General features: G+C 48.8%; 1 protein-coding gene across 1 annotated transcript in view; it reads right to left on the minus strand.

Annotated features, from left to right (window-relative positions):
- LOC144806115 (uncharacterized) overlaps positions 1-18,343 on the minus strand; it is a 33,003-nt gene extending 14,660 nt beyond the window's left edge. Inside the window, exons 1-4 of the mRNA XM_078672548.1 lie at positions 18,150-18,343; positions 13,882-13,932; positions 5,992-6,110; positions 2,597-2,666 (exon numbers count right to left, since the gene is read on the minus strand). The gene's annotated coding sequence lies outside the window, so the exon portion shown is untranslated. The remainder of the gene's footprint in view (positions 1-2,596; positions 2,667-5,991; positions 6,111-13,881; positions 13,933-18,149) is intronic.
- Positions 18,344-20,929: the final 2,586 nt, after the last annotated feature.

Raw genomic sequence — 20,929 nt, forward strand, 5'->3', positions numbered from 1 at the left:
TAGTTCTCTACAGATCCTCACCAGCAGAGAAGGCTGCAGTGCCCTTAGGTCGCCAAGAACTGAAATTCAGGGTCTGGGGATGCCACCTAAAATCTTGATTTAAGGGTGTTAAAAGGGAGTGACAGGTAGAGGCTAATGGGCCCCTCTCATGGGGTGTCTACACCCTCTTATCATGCCCACCTCCTGTGGGAAGGGGACATAGTCCTAGCCCTGATTGGATAAGTCCCATCATCTTCAAGATGGTGGGCACTACAAAGTGTACTTCACCTCGCCTCCAGCACCTGAGGGATGGAGTTAACAGAGGGAGCGGGGGTTGCACCTCCTGTTGTATCTAAGGTTTCCCACCTGTCCTTGCGCCTAAAAGGGGGTGAGGACAGGAAGATCGCTTGCTCCCTCTAACAGGAGAGGCTGGGGCCGCATTACAAAGGCGGCAAGGCCTTTGAAAATCCTTGCCACAGATGGCTCTTCCTGACCAGGGGAGGTGTGAACACCTCCACCCAGGAAAGGCATTGGTATTGACCTCGAAGTGCACAGGCACTCTACCCCATGAGGACAGAATACACTCTGGTGGTAGCAGGCTGGCTCAGGCGGTAACCACACTAAGGAGTGGTAGATTTTACGGGACCCCTCTAAGGGGTACTCTGTGTGCAATTTTTAATAAATCGGACACTGCAATCAGCGCACGTATATTTCCTAGGACAGCGAAAACTCTACAGCAGGTCTTGCTCACTGTCCTTATATTGTGACTGCCACTACTGAACATTAATCTTGAATTGTTAAACCAGGGCCAGGATCTGGACAGGAGCCAATGAACAGGAGGGCAACTCACCAGATAATAGAAGTCTTCTGTCTTCACTCTCACTCAAAGAGAACAATGCCATCCCATGTATTGCATGACCTCTCAGATGTGATTCCTTAATAAGAATAAAATTAACATAACGCGTCCCTGGGGACCCCACAGATACACCGTTCCTACCAGTACCATAAATGCTTGGGGTCCCACAGGTAAACCTAACAGTGCTACAAAGGCTTAGGGGCCCTACAGGTAAACCTTTCCTAACCCAGTGCTACAAATGCAATGTGCTCACTGCAGCAAGACTGGGCGCTCTAGGGGCAGCAATTCAGTTGCTTGGCATTTATCTACCCTTAGCAAAGCCACGTGATAAAGGCAGTCGATCAGGATGATTCTCCTCGATCAGAAGTAGCTCTCACTATTGAAAAAGGTGGAGACCCTGGAATAACACAAACGCAGACATGCGGTTAGGCTCTACCAGGACATGTTGTAAACTAATAATTTATGTATCTGTAGGATCAGATTGCATTGCAAGTTAATTCTTATGTCACTATTTTCCGCACACAACATACAAGATAGATTCCTCACATGCATACCCTGATGAAGGGAGAACCCCCAAAATGAATTGGGGCAGACTGAATTTGAATTTACTTGAGGAACAGTGGATTTTGAAAGTGATTCTATGAGAATAAATATGCTTAAACTGGAATACAAGTGGATTTTCTTCCAAGGGAAGGAGACATTGATGCACATTTATGGGTACAAGCTGTGGAGCAGGAGACATAGACCAGATCTAGTCTGGCGCTATATAAACAACTGTAGCCAAATACATCTCCCTTCTGGCATGCGATGAGTGGATTACATAAACACTACAATAATGAATGAAAAATACACGGCATGCATAGACAAGGTTTGCTATGTAACATCTGGACTTCTGTAAACCTAAACAAACACCAGTAATCAGACACGAGGGACATCACCTGAAGCTCCTAAGATTTTCCTTTTGTTTGGTATCTTGTTTTTGGGAGGTGGGTTTTTAGGATAAGCTATTTTGGGGGTGTGTGGGGTGTGTCAGGTAGCCCCTGTGGAAGACAATGGGATAGAGGGTAAGGAGTGCCATGCCATCCCTTCATATATTTCTCCCCTCCTATATTCACAGTCCCCTTTAACCAGTTGTTCGATTTGCTGTTATCAAGAAGTGGAGAGAGGGGAATCGGCAGGCGGCCCCTTTAAGCCGGAGCTGAGGACGGACATCAGAGGATACACACTTGAAGAAGGCGGGGGCGGAGAGCGCGTCAGGTTGGTCAGTAGTTGGTCCAGCTACACGCGGCATGGGAACGCGAGGCGGAAAAACCAGCGGGGAAGACCGGAAAGACAGAGAAGGACTAACAGCCTTACGAGAGAGAGAACCGGAGCCCAGGGGAGGTCACAGCTTGTCGGCGAGCAGAACACCCGAACCTGGCGGAGGAGGGAAAGCCGAAGCAGAAGACCAGACCTCACTGAAGGACACGGAGTCACCACCCCATGGCCCCGGAGGGACATGGCTCTTCCAGGTGCGTGGGCGTCTTCGGGGCTTTTGGAAAGGGGCTGAGTCAAAGAGGGACGGGAGGGGAGGCTGAGGGGTAAAAGGGACCAAAGGAAAAGGAAATAAGTGAGATGGAAACAAAGACAAGAGCAGAAATCATCGGCTACTCTTTTTGTTTTGGTTGCTGCAACCTCTACACCCTCCCTTGACATTTATGCATAGCTATTATTTATCCCTCACATCCTCCCTTGACTAAACCATAAAGCAAAAACACTTACCTGGGTCTTTTACTTCTGTCCGAGGGACGACGGCGGCCGAGGCTCACCTAAGGGACTGAAGAGGAAGACCCTGTGGGAAAGAAGAATATAACAGAGACAATCAATCATTGTGATTTCCTGTAATACTAATAAAAAGTACATACCAAGAAATTATTCAATGCAGTGTGCTCCCTCTTGACCGACTCTTCTACAACGGGGAGCTACATACTTTCCCTACAGGGAATGGGAGACAGAAACACAGAGACCAACAGACACACACAGACACACACACGGGAAAGCATAGTAGGAAAACGCTATATACAGTTTTTATACGCTTGCATATGTACAATGTTTTAGAAAGATGGTGGAACAATTTATTCTGTTCAATGTGCTTATTTTGCTAATTACTTTTATCTGCTTCTATTATCATTGCAGTTCGGGTTGGACTGTTCCCATGAGGCACAGGGTCAAGACTGATTCGCATATGGCCATGTCTGAACTGGGGTGGCATGGTGAGCAAAATAATGATGGATTTACCCAGATCTCTTGATTTAGGGTGAAGGTTTTGATTTGTTCTGCATTCCGTCCATCAATTGTGTGTCTTTTGCATTATTATAATTGCAGCACATAAATTCTTTACAAGAATTACGATGGTTAAATTAATAATAAAAATGCTAATGTTATGTTATTTTAATTTGATATCGCACACGAATTACCCCTACGCGGAAACTACTTTAAGGAGAAATTTAGGATTGGTACGTAGAACCACTCAATCTTTGTGAAGTTGAAAGAAAGGCTCTTGTATAGGTAATGCCTGAAGTTCATCAACTCTCCTTAGTGAGTTTATCGTTCTGAGGAAAGCAACTTTCCATGATAGGAATTGTAACGGACATTTGTGCATTGGTTCAAAAGGTGGGCCCATTAGCCTTGTAAGGACTATGTTTAAATTCCACTCTGGAGCAGGGGGAATACTTGGGGGTATAACCCTATTTAATCCTTCCATGAAGGCTTTAATCACTGGTACTCTGAAGAGAGATAGGTGTTGTCTATTTTGCAAGTATGCAGCTACGACTCCCAGGTGTAAACAAATGGATGTGTAAGTTAATCTGCATTGCTGTAAATGCAACAGATAACAAATGATGTTCTTCACAAACAACGAGAGCAATTTGACTGTGACCTGGTTCGATAGGAAACACCTGATTTCAGAGTGGGAAGGATGACATAAAATCACGTAGTACGTAACAATTAAGACCGATATAATTGCTAACAAGATGCGGGTTGTAGCAGTGCAGAACATCGGACTAAATTGTCAAGAAGTTTACACGGTCAATTCAGCAAGAGTGGGCAGTTTGCCAAGTAGGATGGTGTGACAATCGTTTCAGCATATGTCACGGTAAGCCTAATATGATTGAAGTGGACTTAAGGGCAGGTAGAAGTGAGGGTTGTTGCGATGACGAAATTGAGCCTCACAGATACAGGGCAGTGTATTATGAAGCAGGGTTTTGTTAAAGATAGGCAATGGCTATTGAGGGCATAAGAATAACGCCTAGGAACAGGTAACAGCTTGGGGTGGTGAGATGACGCAAGGTAGCGCCACATGTATGGGGCAGCATATTGCAAAGTATGATTGCTGTTTGGCAAGAGGGCTAGCTACGGAGGGGTATAAGTTCAACGCTGAGTGCAACTTGATGACTATCAAAATGTGGAGTGCTATTCTGTTTGCAGTACGTTTCATGGACATTTTTTGTTTGTGTACAAAACATATTAAGAATGTATATATTTTAAAGACATGTGTGTAAAGTACGTTGATGGTAATGCACATGAATTTGCTTGTTTTTTAGATGCCCCTGACGAAGGGAAATCTCCCGAAATGCATTGGGCTTTTTAATAACAATAAAAAAAACGTGACATATGGCAACCACCTCTCCTGTGTTTTTGGGAACGTTTCATCTTGGAAGTAGAATGAATAAAATGGATTGAAGCAAATGAAAAATGGTTAAAAAGAAATTGAGTAAAAAAGGATTAAGCGAAGTAAAAAGAAGAAAGCATTAATTGATTGGATTAATTCATTCACGTGGCTGTGCAGCCTACATGGGATCAGAAACTTGGTTCCTGTTCTGTCTTTTATCTGCATCTCATGGACTCCTCACATTCCTCTCGAGAGAAGATCCTGCCTCCTCCTCATTAGTGTTGTTTCAGTAACTGCTTCTATCACGTGTTCATGTTTCATTGACTTGTATTAGGAGAAAAGTGCATAAAAATACATTGTGTAGCATTAGCATTATATACTCCAACTTGCTTTAGGGTGGATGCTCTCGTCCATTGCAAAGACAATTGTCACTTGTTAGTTTGCTTGGCCTTTTGCTATTTTTGCATTAAATGTATGATAGATGTGTTGGCCTCCCGATGTGTTGTGTTTTATTTTACATAGCACAAGAGATGCTGAGGAAAATGACAGTCCAGTATACACATTCTTCATATAAATCAACTCACAGTATACTGTTCTGGAGGTTCAGTCCTACAGACATTATCTCTAACTGAATGCAGGCACCCTAGGAAGCATGTGCTTTTCAAACCAGGTGCCCTCTGATGCGGCGTCCTTGCTATTGGACAAGTCAATATATACTGAATTTTAGGAGGGTTACCGTATCTAGTGCACTCTGTTAGGCAGCGCTCACCTGTGGTAGTAAGATGGTAATAGGCACCTTATCACCTATGCACGGTGCAGGGCTTTGGGTTACAGAGCTCCTCACGCTGTGGAGAAGATTAGGTCACATTTACTCGTTTTTCCATATTTGGTCCTGATGAAGTGCCACCTGATTGCTCCATGACTACACAAGGCATGAAAAACGTTGACCTGAAGTATAGACCCCATCTTACCAGCAGGTCCATAGGTGATCAACACTTTCACACAGTGATAGGGGCAATGAGTTCCTCAATTTCTCTGCCACTGTTTTGAACCTCAACATGGACCAGGATGATCACATTAACTATATTGCGGCAACTGGTCGATAGTTGATCTTATATTCAGACTTTCACCAATCTCACATCTTATGGCACAAAATCCTCTGTCCTTCTATGCTCATCCGGCGTACTTAATAAAAGATCTCCAACAAAGTGCCTTCTTGTGGTGCTTGCCAGGCATTGTAGCGCCGGCCTGGTGAGGAGTATAGCCCAACGATGAAGCATGTCACCTTCAGGTGAGTGAATGCAACTTGTCTTAAAAGCACATGCTTCCTAGGGTGTCTGCGACCTCCGGAACAGTATACTGTGATTCGATTGTGTTTTATTTTAACAAATGTACATAGCAGATATTGGCGCTTGCTTGTTTCACAGAAATGACCGGATACCTGCCTCGGAGCGCAATTCTTACATACGAGAATGAGGTTATCATGTTGCTGCTACAAGCTCCTTACCTGTGCGAGTTATCGGGAACGATGCGGGGGCAGACCCAAACCAGCCATACGTGGAGATCAATGACAAATACTGAACAATGAACAGAGCTTCCAAGCAGGTGACCAATACTTAATTGACCCTGAAAATAAAAGACACGTTTTTAGTATTCTGGTGACTCATGATCATAAAAAACAAAGGTTATAAATTCAATATTGTGTCAAATACTTAAAAAATGAAACTGGATGTGCTGAATCGGATGTTGCCCCAGGTCACGCGTGACACCTTCCATCACTATTGCTTATGGAACTGGGGGAATCAATCTTTTACCTGGCAAGCAAACGCTAGGATCGAGGCACAAGAGGAGTCTTGCAGGTCCACGCCACGCCAAATAACTTCATCAACAGCGACCGCCGCCACCAGGCACGCCCCCGCCGCTCCGGGACTTCAAATCCCGGCAGCCTTTGCAGCGGCGCGTTCCCTGACGCGCTAGACGCGCCAGGAGGGGCTACAAATTCAGCGAGCCCTCGGTGGAGCGGGGGGAATCAATCTCTTACCTGGCAAGCAAACGCTAGGATCGAGGCACAAGAGGAGTCTTGCAGGTCCACGCCACGCCAAATAACTTCATCAACAGCGACCGCCGCCACCAGGCACGCCGCCGCCGCTCCGGGACTTCAAATCCCGGCAGCCTTTGCGGCGGCGCGTTCCCTGACGCGCTAGACGCGCCAGGAGGGGCTACAAATTCAGCGAGCCCTCAGCGTCGCGGGACGCGAGCGGGACGCCCGGGCAAAGGGCGGGCCCTCTACGGCCTTCATCGGTCAGAGGAGGTCAGGTCAGGCCCCCTCACTTTCACATCGACCACCAAGCCCTAAAGGTCAGGATATTTTGCCATCACAATACTCTACATTTTATGTGCACACTGACTCTATCCCCTCGACAATATACAGTATGAGGAAAGGTTTGAAACCCGGTAGAATGCCTGTTTTAAGATCTAAACTAAAAGAACCCACTCCCCAACCGGTTCCTACCCTCACTGCAATCGACATCATGTTACAACAGACTATAGGGGTTGTATCTTCCGCAATTGCTAATACTGAAAGGAGGTTATCTTTGCCACCAACTATATTTTTGTCAGACTCTCGGGAGGTAGCAGCCGATCCCCTGGCCCTATCTCAGGATGCTAATGATGAGCTGGACTTAAGCCTCGGAGTCAGCGCCTCGTTTGCCAATTTTCCGTGTGGTCAACCTCTCACTGAACAACCAGGGAGCTCACAAGATACTCCACCTAACCTAAGCCCCACAAGGGAGGATGGATCAACAAGCAACTTATTGCCAGGAAAAGAGAGTATGGGTCCTATAAATAGCAAACCAATGTCAAAGAAAAAGCCCAAAAATATTATACAGAACCATAACTTGGTGTCTCCCGCTCCCAACTCCGCATCTGGCATACCGTGTTGGGTAGTAAACATGGTAGCTGATCTAAAATCAGATCTTGAAGCCACGATTATTGCCCACATAAAGCCTTTAATGTCTAAAATTGATAGAGTGACATCACTAATCAATACCAAAGGGATTGGCTCCAACAAATCAAGTGGAAATATGGCAATAGTTACCCAAGGAAACTTGAAAGGGGTGCCATTGGGAGAAACGATTAGTAAACCATCAAAAGATGCCCCCATTAAACCTAAACTGCCTCCAGCAACCACAGGAGCAAATATTCAACGCCCGATTCAAACTGGGGAAAAACCTGCTGCCACTCCTTCAAATCCTAACACCAGTGGCTCTATTCTGGAGACGCAACAGGATTTGGGTACTAGAAAATCACCCAACCAATCAGCGAAGGGTGTGCAAAGCACTGGTAAAAGTGCCACAATAGCCTTTTCCCCAACCAAAAAACAAGAGCCAGCAAAAAGACCAGCTCGCTTTAAGACAATTAATTTGCCACCGGAGGCTTCACCATTTGTGGTTGTGTTAACGGGTGTTCCACCTCTCAAGGAGGGAAGAAGGGAATCCTTTGTTGAGCTGAGAAATAAATGTGCACAGTGGCTCAAGCTACATAGACCTTTACCCCAAAACATGTATGGTGAAATACTCGCAGTTAGAAGAGGAGAGTGGGTTGGAAGAAACACTAAGACCATAGCAGGGGACGTTATAACTGTTAATTTCAGGGATACAGAAGTAGTAAATTACATATGTAACGCACCCAGTAGTGGACCCAATACCCAAGTCCATCCATTTCCTCTTTCTTTCTTTTACCCTGTGGCACCAAGACAACAATTTCCGAGATTTGGCTTTCCAACCAATAGGGCCCATACATATGTTCCCCATCATACTATCCAATATCGCCAGCCACCCTGGCAAGGCCCCCCTGAATTCGACCCTTCTTTATCCCAGTTTGCACATTGGAACAGATTCTGCGCCCTTGATGAGGTAGATTGACTCATTTCTGAGGAAACTACCACCCCATAATTGGACTTGGACTGGTGCGAGGAGGAGCGCGCGCCGATTGTATTACAACCCACGTGCTCTAATCCTCTAACCACGTTAGTCACTAGTTTAACCCAGCAAACACCCTCTATGCTGGCAAGTGATTGCCTGGAAGCCCAAATCCTTACTGAAACTAACAACTATAAAAGTAAACCCGCCAAGGAACCAATAAAAATTCTTAGTTGGAACCTTGCAGGTATTCATAGGAAATTGGGCCTGCCTGAATGGAACGACTTGGTTGAGGCACACAAAATCTGCCTCTTCCAGGAGACCTGGAGTATGGAACCGCTCCATCGGGTTGGATTTGTAACCCATTTTGTGCCTGCTGAGAAAGCAACGCACGGGAAGGGACGTCCCTCGGGGTGTCTTCTTATTTGGATAAGCATTTCCCTTAACTGCTGTATAACATCTAGGCAGGTTAATAGCCCAGATATATTAGGGATCCTACTAACTAATCCTAGTATGGGCTTATCCCTTGCCATATATAATATCTATGCCAGAGGCACAAAAAATGGGTGTACTTCTATGGTGATTTCTGATCTTGAAACACAACTTAGAGATCATGTGGAAGCTGACCATACCTTGGTAGCAGGTGACTTCAATTGCACCTATGAGCCACTCCCTATGGAGGACATTTCAGACCTAGTTGAGGAGGACAGCAGATGGGGTATTCCTGCACTTACTATCCCCCCGATAAAAAGATGGTCCCGTAGCGCAATACAGCTAAATGCGCTGACACTAGAGTTTGGTTTAAGAGCTACGAATGATCGTACAACTTCAGACCGCCTGGGTGCCCATACGTTCAACAGAGTTGATCATTCCTCAAGGATTGATTATATTCTGTTGGACCTAAAACTCTGGAGACTGGTCCAAGACATGGTAGTTACACCTACTGTGGAGAGCGACCACAACTCACTTTCCCTATCTTTAACGAATCCCTGGCTTAGCAATGCATCTGTAGTCTCATTTAACTGCCCACACACAACTATTGTTTCTTCCTGTGGAAGACGTCTAAAGTGGAATAAAATTGCCACTGATGCTGCCAAGCTTTCCACCATAGACGAATTACTTATGGCCTCACAAATAGAATTAGACAACACTAATCCAGCCTTGCTAATCGAAAAGGTAACACCTATTTTCGAAGCAGTTGTCAAGTCCATAGGGGAAGTTTTTTGGGTAAGGGGCTCTGCAGGGAGGAACTCGTCTCATTACAAACCCAGGGGAAAGCATGATTGGTATACTCCAGCATGCAGACGGGCAAAGTCTCTCTTACTAGAGGCCGTCAAAAGTAAATCTCAATCCCTGATCCAGACAGCCAGGAAAGAGCATAAGAGCACACTGGCACACGCAAAAAAAGAGTGGGAAGAGGAGCACTGGTTCACTCTTAAAGAAGCTAGCCTCAAAAAAGATCCAAAATGTTTCTGGGATACAATTAGAGCCAGAAATAGGCCAGATAGTGATCTTATCACATGCAACATCTCAAGCCAGGCGTGGGTTAACCACTTCTCAAAGCTATACTCCCGACAAGATGATCAGACTTCTATTGAGGCTCCCAATGATGCTGAAGGGAGGGTTGTGGCCCTAACAATGAATCAAACAGACTGGGGTATTTACCCCGAAGAGTTTGACTTCACAATAAAAGAAGTGGAGTATGCCGTAAGCACCATCATGCCCCAAAAAGCCGCTGGCCCGGACGGTATTCCTGGTGACCTCTTGAGATTAGACATCCCAAAGTGGGGGAAACTTATTCACTGCTTACTTGTTGCCATCTGCAGGGGTGCTCCGATCCCTTCACCATGGAAAGGGGCAGAGGTTGTCCTCATCTTTAAAAAAGGCGCCAGAGAAGACCCGACCAACTATAGGCCCATTAGCCTGCTGGACATTAGTCAAAAAGTAGTCGGCAAGGTTCTACTGGTCAGAATACTGGACTGGATAGAAGAAAATAAAATCCTTTCTGACTACCAGGCAGGATTTAGAGTGGGTACTGGGACAATCGAACAAGCTTTTAGGCTGATGATGGTGTATTGGAAGGTCGTGGTTATAGGCAAAGGCAGTCTTTATCTCGCGTTTATCGATTTAAAGACTGCCTTTGACCTTGTACCGAGGGAGACCCTGTGGAGAGTCTTGGCCGATATGGGGTTGCCACATCATATACTTTCATTACTGGTTAGGCTCCATGATAATAGTTTTGCCCAGATTAGGTGGGGTTCGGGAGGAGAAAAAACTAGCAGTATCCAGGTTGAGAGGGGGGTCCGCCAGGGATGTGTCCTAGCTCCCACCCTTTTTTCCCTTTATATCAACGGGGTGGTTGAGCACCTTCGGGAACATCCTTCAGATGAACCATCCCTGGCTGGAGAACGTATACCTACCCTTCTCTTTGCGGATGATACGCTCTTAATATCGAAAACCCCAATAGGTCTTCAAAGGCTTTTGAACAACTTCCAATCTTTCTGCACTGAACGGGCCTGGTAAATAATACGGGTAAAACGAAATACCTTGTGTTGAACCCCCCAAAAAAATTAGCACGCCCTCCAACTCTGAATGCTGAACCTTTGGAGAGGGTAGAAGTGTTTGACTACCTCGGCATTCGCTTATCCCATAAAATGCAATGGACCCCACATTTGGATAAAATGTTATTGTCCCATAAGAGGATAACAGGAGCTATTTTGAAAGAACAACGCTCCTGCGAAATCAGACCAATAGCTGTTGTCCTCGATATTTATGTAGCTAAAGGGGTCAGTTCTGCTCTGTATGGGGCGGAGCTATGGGGTTCATCTATTACCAATGATTTGCCAAGATCTGAAAAGAAATTCTGTAGGGCGATTATGTCACTCCCTCAGGGTACCCCTACGGTCCCACTAATGCTGGATCTGGGTTGTCGCCCTATTGACGATTTAGCAAAATTTCGCCCACTCCTATTATGGGCACGATTGTGGCGAGTGCCCGAACTTAGTAAATATGCGCAAGGCCTCGCAGAAATTATGTCTTTATCAGGGTGGCACAAAATTAAATGGCTGAGAGACATGAAAACCTTGCTACTTAACTTGGGTCTAAATGATGAGTGGGCAAATAGATCTTCTCCCCCAAAGGCAACCCTTAAGAAACTTTATTGGAACTGGATTGCGTTACAATGGAATACTAATGCTTCCTTGGGCAGACTTACTGAAGATTTTCTAAAGTTTAAGGACCTACCAAAACGAGAACTTTATTTAGACGTTATTGGAAAACCTTTTGATAGGGCACTTTACTTAAAATTTAGAGCAGGAACATTGCCGTTGTACGCTTTTTCCTCACGATGGAAATTGCCTGCACAAACTGCAGAGCTTTGCCCAGCATGTCTAGTTAGACCAGAGACAGTGGCACATTTCATGTTCGAATGTGGAGAGTATACTTTACCCAGGAAGATATGGCTTAAACATCTATGCCGCCAACTGGGCACTAGGTGTCACTCAGATGCAATACGCATACTAATGTCTGATAGCCGTACCACCTATGTTTGTGCTCTTGCCAAATTCTTATCATGGGCTTGGTCTATCCGAGCCAAAAGGCTTAAATCAATTGTTTAATTCTTTCTTAAATAATTTATGATGTGATTTTTAAAAAACACTGAATTCCTTTTTAATTGTTCATGCATAGATTCTTTTTGTACTTTGTTTATTTTTGGCTCTTCTTAATGTATTCATGAATTTTATGTGAAGCTTTTATGATAATTTTTTTATCGAAATAAAGCCTTTTTGACTTGACTTGGCTTATGGGACTTGTAGTTTTGTTTTTCTCATTAAAAGGATGGTCTCTAAAGTCCCAGTGTTCTAAGTGATGTTGGTTAAAATCAGAGGCCTGACGGAGGATGAAGCAGGCTCTGCTCTGCTTAGCAGTGAGATGACTGACAGTTCCCCAGCCCTTCCATTCTTTGACAGACAGAGGCTCGTCAGTTGTTCATATTTCTTTGCAACGAGAAGAAAACTTTTATTACAGCTTGTGTCAACTGAAGAGATAAAACCCCTGGGCGTGTTTAATTTACTGACAAACATGAACAATTAAGAACATGAGTTTCTGTAAAACTATCAAGCACCCAATCAGAATCAGCCGCCCTTCACACCCAGGAATTCTTGAGGCTTTGGAGAGGATGAATTGCACGTGGCATAAGAGGAACACTACATCGACTCAAAGCTCACTTTTCAGGGATGTACTGAAATGCCAGCCTCATGGCACACTTAGCCAGCTCTTCACCTCCTCCTCCTCAAACTGTTGACCAGCTATCAGGGCAAATGAGCATGCAGCAAAGCATCGCTGGCTTGGTTCCACACCGGACTAGGCAAGGTGGTCAACTCCATACTCCTCCAACTCAGCATGCTCTCTGGTCGAGGCAGTCCTAACCCCACATGATTGTTCCCCATCACAACTATTTTAATGGTACTAAGTTATGTTTCTGCTGGGTCAAAAAGTGAAAGATTTTACTAGGAAGAGCTGAAAGAGAAATCATGAAGTTTTTCAATATTTCTGAGTCTGCCACAGTACACAGGAGCATTATTTCCCTACAGCAGCAAATCATGTATGTGCCCCGTAGAAAGCATGTTTGAATGAAACATGGAATGCATTGCAGCCAAAGATCTGTGGTGCAACATCATAGCAGAGTGCAAGATAACATGTGTTATTATTCCAGCAGAATGAAATGCCATTCCTAATGTGTACGTAATTTTAAAGACTGTGGCAGGAAATGTATGGCCAGTGTTCTTCTTCTGCCAGTTAATAGACTAGCACCATTATTGTGTCAGGAAATAAAATACTATGAGAAATCCTACTCTATGGCAGGGTGCTGCCTGCCACTATGTTGCAGGTTACTTCCAACATAATCTGATTTATACATACATACTCCAGGGTGCTGCCAGCTATCGGGTCTGCACACAGCAGACTGGAGCCACTCAGGAAGGAGGTAAGCTCTTCATTTCATCTTAAGCCCTTAGGTTACAGTCACAGCCTGATAGGTGCGGAGAACTTTATCTTCGCTCTAACTGCGCCGAACAGATAGACGTAGCCCATCATAGACTGTGTTGTGTGCTGGGTGATGCCTGGCATCTTATTATCGTTGGCGGGAGGATGAAGCTCTGATAGAAGCTACTATAAGAAGAGCAGAGAAACAGGTCCACAGATCACCACAGAGTGACAACTGCCCAGAAGCTGAAGAAAGAACTCTGGAACAGCAAACCTCCTGCACCCTGGAGATTCTCCAGGGTAAGCAAATGATGGTAATAAAATGCAAACTGCAGCATTAAGGTCATACACTACAACATCATTCCCTTTAAACCAAAGGTAACAACCTACATGAAAAAACAAAACAAAGAACAACAAAACTAGAAAATGTATTTTCAAATGCGGCAAAAGAGAAACAGTTAATACAAATGAACAATATTAAACTTTGTTGGTACCTTAGTAATGTGCTTACTTCTCGGCTTCACTCCATCTGCAGCAATAACGCTCTGAAAGGAGAAATTTCTGCTGTGAGTCTCAGAGTCTTCAGTATTACTGGTCTTAGTCACGAAGACTGTGGTGTTGGAAGATAGCGCGTCCTCCTTCACCCGGTCTACGACTTTGCAATATTGTCTGTAAATCTGCATTAATCTCTTGTAATATATAATAAAATATTTTGAGGCGCTTCACTCTGTGGCTCTTCAATTGGCCATTTTATAAACAACTTACACTCCTTCCACAAATCTCTTGGGACAACAATTAACAAATTTAAACTCAGCTCTCGACCACCCCGCCTGGACCGACAGGCCTCATCTCACTGCATCCCTCCTGGAGAGGCCCCACATTCTGTGAACCACCCAAACACAGGACAGGCCTCACCTCATCTGCACCCCTGGACAGGCCTCACCTCATCTGCACCCCTGGACAGGCCTCACCTCCTCTGCACCCCTGGACAGGTCTTACCTCCTCTGCACCCCTGGACAGGCTTCCACTCTGCTGCACCCCTGGACAGACCTCTCCTCCTCTGCACCCCTGGACATGCCTCACTTCCTCTGCACCCCTGGACAGGCCTCACCTCATCTGCACCCCTGGACAGGCCTCACCTCCTCTGCACCCCTGGACAGGCCTAACCTCCTCTACACCCTCTGGACAGGCCTCACCTCCTTTGCTCCCCCTGGACAGGCCTCTCCTCCTCTGCACCCCTGGACAGGCCTCACCTCCTCTGCACCCCTGGACAGGCCTCATCTCCTCTGCACCCCTGGACAGGCCTCAGCTCCTCTGCACCCCTGGACAGGCCTCACCTCCTCTGTCCCTGGACAGGCCTCATCCCCTTGCACCCCTGGACAGGCCTCACCTCCTCTGCACCCCTGGACAGACGTCACCTCCTCTGCACCCCTGGACAGGCCTCACCTACTGCACCCTGGACAGGCCTCAGCTCGACTGCACCCCTGGGCAGGCCTCACCTCCTCTGCACCCCTGGACAGGCCTCACCTCCTGTGCACTCCTGGACAGACCTCACCTCTTCTGCCCCCCTGGGCAGGCCTCACCTCTTCGGCACCCCTGGACAGGCCTCACCTACTCTACACCCTCTGGACAGGCCTCATCTCCTCTGCTCCCCCTGGACAGGCCTCGCCTCCTCTGCATCCCTAGACAGGCCTCTCCTCCTCTGCACCCCTGGACAGGCCTCACCTCCTGTGCACTCCTGGACAGACCTCACCTCCTCTGCACCCCTGGACAGGCCTCACCTCCTCTGCACCCCTGGACAGGTCTTACCTCCTCTGCACCCCTGGACAGGCTTCCACTCTGCTGCACCCCTGGACAGACCTCTCCTCCTCTGCACCCCTGGACAGGCCTCACCTCTTCTGCCCCCCTGGACAGGCCTCACCTCTTCTGCCCCCCTGGGCAGGCCTCACCTCTTCGGCACCCCTGGACAGGCCTCACCTACTCTACACCCTCTGGGCAGGCCTCATCTCCTCTGCTCCTCCTGGACAGGCCTCACCTCCTCTGCACCCCTAGACAGGCCTCTCCTCCTCTGCACCCCTGGACAGGCCTCACCTCCTCTGGACCCCTGGACAGGCCTCACCTCGTCTGTCCCTGGACAGGCCTCAGCTCCTCTGCACCCCTGGACAGGCCTCACCTACTGCACCCTGGACAGGCCTCAGCTCGTCTGCACCCCTGGGCAGGTCTCACCTCCTCTGCACCCCTGGACAGGCCTCACCTCCTCTGCACTCCTGGACAGACCTCACCTCCTCTGCACCCCTGGACAGGCCTCACCTCCTCTGCACCCCTGGACAGGTCTTACCTCCTCTGCACCCCTGGACAGGCTTCCACTCTGCTGCACCCCTGGACAGACCTCTCCTCCTCTGCACCCCCGGACAGGCCTCACCTCTTCTGCCCCCCTGGACAGGCCTCCCCTCTTCTGCCCCCCTGGGCACGCCTCACCTCTTCGGCACCCCTGGACAGGCCTCACCTACTCTACACCCTCTGGACAGGCCTCATCTCCTCTGCTCCCCCTGGACAGGCCTCGCCTCCTCTGCACCCCTAGACAGGCCTCTCCTCCTCTGCACCCCTGGACACGCCTCACCTCCTCTGCACCCCTGGACAGGCCTCACCTCCTCTGTCCCTGGACAGGCCTCAGCTCCTCTGCACCCCTGGACAGGCCTCACCTCCTCTGCACCCCTATACAAGCGTCACTTCCTCTGCACCCCTGGACAGGCCTCACCTACTGCACCCTGGACAGGCCTCAGCTCGTCTTCACCCCTAGGCAGGCCTCACCTGCTCTGCACCCCTGGACAGGCCTCACCTCCTCTGCACCCGTGGGCAGGCCTCACCTCCTCTGTCCCCCTGGACAGGTCTCACCTTCTCTGCACCCCTGGACAGGCCTCACCTCCTCTGCACCCATGGGCAGGCCTCACCTCCTCGGCACCCCTTGACAGGCTTCCACTCTGCTGCCCCCCTGGACTGGCCTCTCCTCCTCTGCACCCCTGGACAGGCCTCACCCCTTCTGCCCCCCTGGACTGGCCTCTCCTCCTCTGCACCCCTGGACAGGCCTCACCTCCTCTGCCCCCCTGGACAGGTCTCACCTCCTCTGCACCCCTGGGCAGGCCTCACCTCCGCAGCCCCTGGACAGGTCTCAGCTATTCTGCACCCCTGGACAGGCCTCACCTCCTCTGTCCCTGGACAGGCCTCACCCCATTGCACCCTTGGACAGGCCTCACCTCCTCTGCACCCCTGGAAGGGCCTCACCTCCTCTGCACCCCTGGACAGGCCTCACCTCTTATGCACCCCTGGACAGACCTCACCTCCTCTGTACCCCTGGACAGGCCTCACCTCCTCTGCACCCGTGGGCAGGTCTCACCTGCTCTGCACCCCTGGACAGGCCTCACCTCCTCTGCAACCATGGACAGGCCTCACCTGCTCTGCACCCCGGGACAGGCCTCTCCTCCTCTGCACCCCTGGACAGGCCTCTCTTCCTCTGCACCCCTGGACAGGCCTCTCTTCCTCTGCACCCCCTGGCCAGGCCTCTCTTCCTCTGCACCCCGGGACAGACCTCTCCTCCTCTGGACCCCTGGACAGGCCTCTCCTCCTCTGCACCCCTGGACAGGCCTCACCTCCTCTGTCCCTGGACAGGCCTCACCTCCTTTGCACCCCTGGACAGGCCTCACCTCCTCTGCACCCCTGGACAGGCCTCGCCTCCTCTGCACCCCTGGACAGGCCTCACCTCCTCTGCACCCCTGGACAGGCCTCTCCTCCTCTGCACCCCTGGACAGGCCTCACCTCCTCTGCCCCCTGGACAGGCCTCACTGCTCTATACCCCGGGACAGGCCTCGCCTCCTCTGCATCCCTAGACAGGCCTCTCCTCCTCTGCACCCCTGGAAGGGCCTCACCTCCTCTGCACCCCTGGACAGGCCTCACCTCTTATGCACCCCTGGACAGACCTCACCTCCTCTGTACCCCTGGACAGGCCTCACCTCCTCTGCACCCGTGGGCAGGTCTCACCTGCTCTGCACCCCTGGACAGACCTCACCTCCTCTGCAACCATGGACAGGCCTCACCTGCTCTGCACCCCGGGACAGGCCTCTCCTCCTCTGCACCCCTGGACAGGCCTCTCTTCCTCTGCACCCCCTGGCCAGGCCTCTCTTCCTCTGCACCCCGGGACAGACCTCTCCTCCTCTGGACCCCTGGACAGGCCTCTCCTCCTCTGCACCCCTGGACAGGCCTCACCTCCTCTGTCCCTGGACAGGCCTCACCTCCTCTGTCCCTGGACAGGCCTCACCTCCTTTGCACCCCTGGACAGGCCTCACCTCCTCTGCACCCCAGCACAGGCCTCACCTCCTCTGCACCCCTGGACAGGCCTCACCTCCTCTGCACCCCTGGACAGGCCTCTCTTCCTCTGCACCCCCTGGACAGGCCTCTCCTCCTCTGCACCCCGGGACAGACCTCTCCTCCTCTGGACCCCTGGACAGGCCTCTCCTCCTCTGCACCCCTGGACAGGCCTCACCTCCTCTGTCCCTGGACAGGCCTCACCTCCTTTGCACCCCTGGACAGGCCTCACCTCCTCTGCACCCCTGGACAGGCCTCACCTCCTCTGCACCCCAGCACAGGCCTCACCTCCTCTGCACCCCTGGACAGGCCTCACCTCCTCTGCACCCCTGGACAGGCCTCACCTCCTCTGCACCCCAGCACAGGCCTCTCCCCCTTGCACCCCTGGACAGGCCTCTCCTACCTGATCAGAAACCTTTCCAGGCTCTCTCCTCCCCCTGGGGGGCTGGGAGGGGTCTGTGAGAGTCTGAAGATGAACCACCACTGGGGGGGGTCTGTAGATGGAGGTCGCTGCTCACCAGACAGGGCTCCTTCCTCCTCTGCAGCAGGCTGCACACACCAGGGGAGGCCGGAAGTGATGTCACCATCGCTGCCGATGCTGTCTCTGCCACCGCTGACCCGGAGGAGGAAACTCTTCTCCCTTTATGTGCTTAGTGGAGTTCATCAGCAGGCGAGGATCGCCCTCTGGTGGCCGCTGTCGGAACCACCATCTCCAGGCTACAGCAGTGAATACATTTCACACAAACAAGCATTTACACCTGTAAAGACCTGGGATTTCAGATGTCACAGACGGGAATGGTTTTAAGGGTCAGACAGGTCAAGTACAGGGCCTCACACTTGGTTGCTGCTGTAGAAAAGTATTTATAGCTTCACTTCAGGTGAGCATCTTCCAAACACTGATGTAAAGGACTTGAGAGTGTTTACAGAAAGGTGACAACTGGCAGTGGCTCTGTATTTCAATGAATACATCTGTACTTCAATGAATATACCTGTATTTCAATGAATATATCGGTATTTTAATGAATATATGAGTATTTAGGTCAGTTTTGCAATTAAACTGGACAGCTTATTTATTCTTTTAAATAATTTATTTGCAGTTTTTCAAATCCACAACGTGCTGGATAGCAAAGTAAACAGAGATAAATACCATGGAGTTAACATGCTAATGACAAGGTCAGCTCGTCATGGAGTGCCCATTCATTTCAATGGAAATTTACAGGTAATCGTTGGATGCCATAGCATCCAAGTGGTTAAGACACCAGATCAGTGACAATGAGGCATAGGTCATGTGTCAAAGTGACAATTGAAGGAGCTTATTTCTAATTTTCCTATGCCTGTGACTTTTTCCTTATATTTAATACGGTTTTATATCCTCGAACAAGATTGAATTGTAGGTTCTAATTAGGTTTTGAGTTTCTGGTGTAAGAGCACAACCTAAAATATTAAGACACCGGCCTCTTCCAGGCTTTGTTGTTTTGTTTACAGTAACCACCATCCTCTCTCAACAAAGATTCACTGACAAAAAATAAAGCAATTTATCTTTGAAACAACTCATTCGTGGAGAAGCGTGGCTCAGTGGTTAGAGGCGGCAGACCTGGAAGCTGAGATCAGCCATGGACCAGGGTTCGATTCCCCGCCTCGGCGGGTATTGTGCTCAAAATTCCACGGACTCGACAATTCTCGCTCCGGTGCCTACTCGACTGACGGGGTCACACTCTGCGACTCTGGGCAATAGCTTGCTTAATCTCCACTACGGCCCCTCGCGGCGGGATGCCTGGTTTTCACCTTGTGGATACCCTGCCGGGGTATCTCACAGGGGAATACCAGGACGGGTTCCCTAAGCAAGCGCCTTGAGACCTTCGGGTGATTCGTGCGCTATATAAATCGAAATACATTTACATACATTTACATTCCTAAGATAGAGATATCAAGTATGAACCAGAAATTTCTCACACAGTTTGCATTGTATCATAAAAATGAGTGGGTGTTACAGGTCTGAAGAACTGGGGAGGGGCATTTGAGTACTGGAAAATATTCTACTCCTTCACATAGGCCCCTATATCATCGTACGCTCGTCATCAATACACCACTGATTAGTGAGTGCGTCAACTCTTTGTAGCATTGTCATGCAAGCAGTCTTGAATGTCTCAACAGCAACATTAGTTCGGACGTGCATACATCAGAGCTCTCAAACCTCACCCATCATGAGTGACACTCACACATTTGGAGGTCGGTCTGAAGTGTCACTCAAACCTGGTTCATTCTTCCAAAACATGGGGATTAACTAGAACTTCACACGTGACTATTCGGCACAGAGCAGACCCTCTGTCCCACATTTTAGTGGCAAAACTTATATTTCACCATGAGTATTGCACACAGTTCAGTGGAATGTTAAATTGAACGTCAATTTTAGTGAGACTTGGTTGTTAATTTGATCACTTTACATTTCTTCTGATCATGGCTATAAATTCAGTAATGTCTCTTCCTTTGGAATTGTCAAAGTCAAATGTTAAGTGACACCACTCCCTGTGTCTTTTTTAAATATCTAATTTTTTTATTGACTTTTCATACACAATGAGCATTTAACAGGGATTGAAGTTTATCAATTCAGCAGAGTCCAAGATACTGTGTAAACTAGAACTGGTGAGACGACATTGATAACAGGAAAAATGATAAATAAAATAACATTTCCAGATAGAGGTGATGTGTCCTAGAAGATCCCGCAGAAGATCAGGGAGGGAGGACGAGGGGGAACAGGAGGGGAAGGGACCTGGAAACAGGAGAGAAAAGTCAGGGTGCCAGGACCCATGGTCGCCCCCCAAAAAACCAACTCCCACTACGAAGGCAGCCAGCTTACTCGTACCATGGGGATTTAAATCCTGGAATATTTACATTTTGTGAAGCAAGGTCTGAGGGGCCATGAATTGCGGTGCCACCCCTAGGTTGGTCATCAAGGTATCCCAAACGGAGCCCAGTAGCACAAAGTACTGTACAGTCCACAGGAAATGCAAAATGTCACAGGCGAGTGCGCTACACCATCAGCACCTCCAGCACTTGGAATCGTCTGCCATATGTGCTTTATAGATCCACTCCGGCGTCCAGTGCCAGTGATGTAGGAACTTGAAATAACTGATTTCAACCTGACCTCCTGGAGGAAACTACCATGATCTTTCCAAAGGTCAT

This window comes from Lissotriton helveticus (assembly GCF_964261635.1).
Source record: "Lissotriton helveticus chromosome 1_1 unlocalized genomic scaffold, aLisHel1.1 SUPER_1_unloc_47, whole genome shotgun sequence".
Lineage (NCBI taxonomy): Eukaryota > Metazoa > Chordata > Amphibia > Caudata > Salamandridae > Lissotriton > Lissotriton helveticus.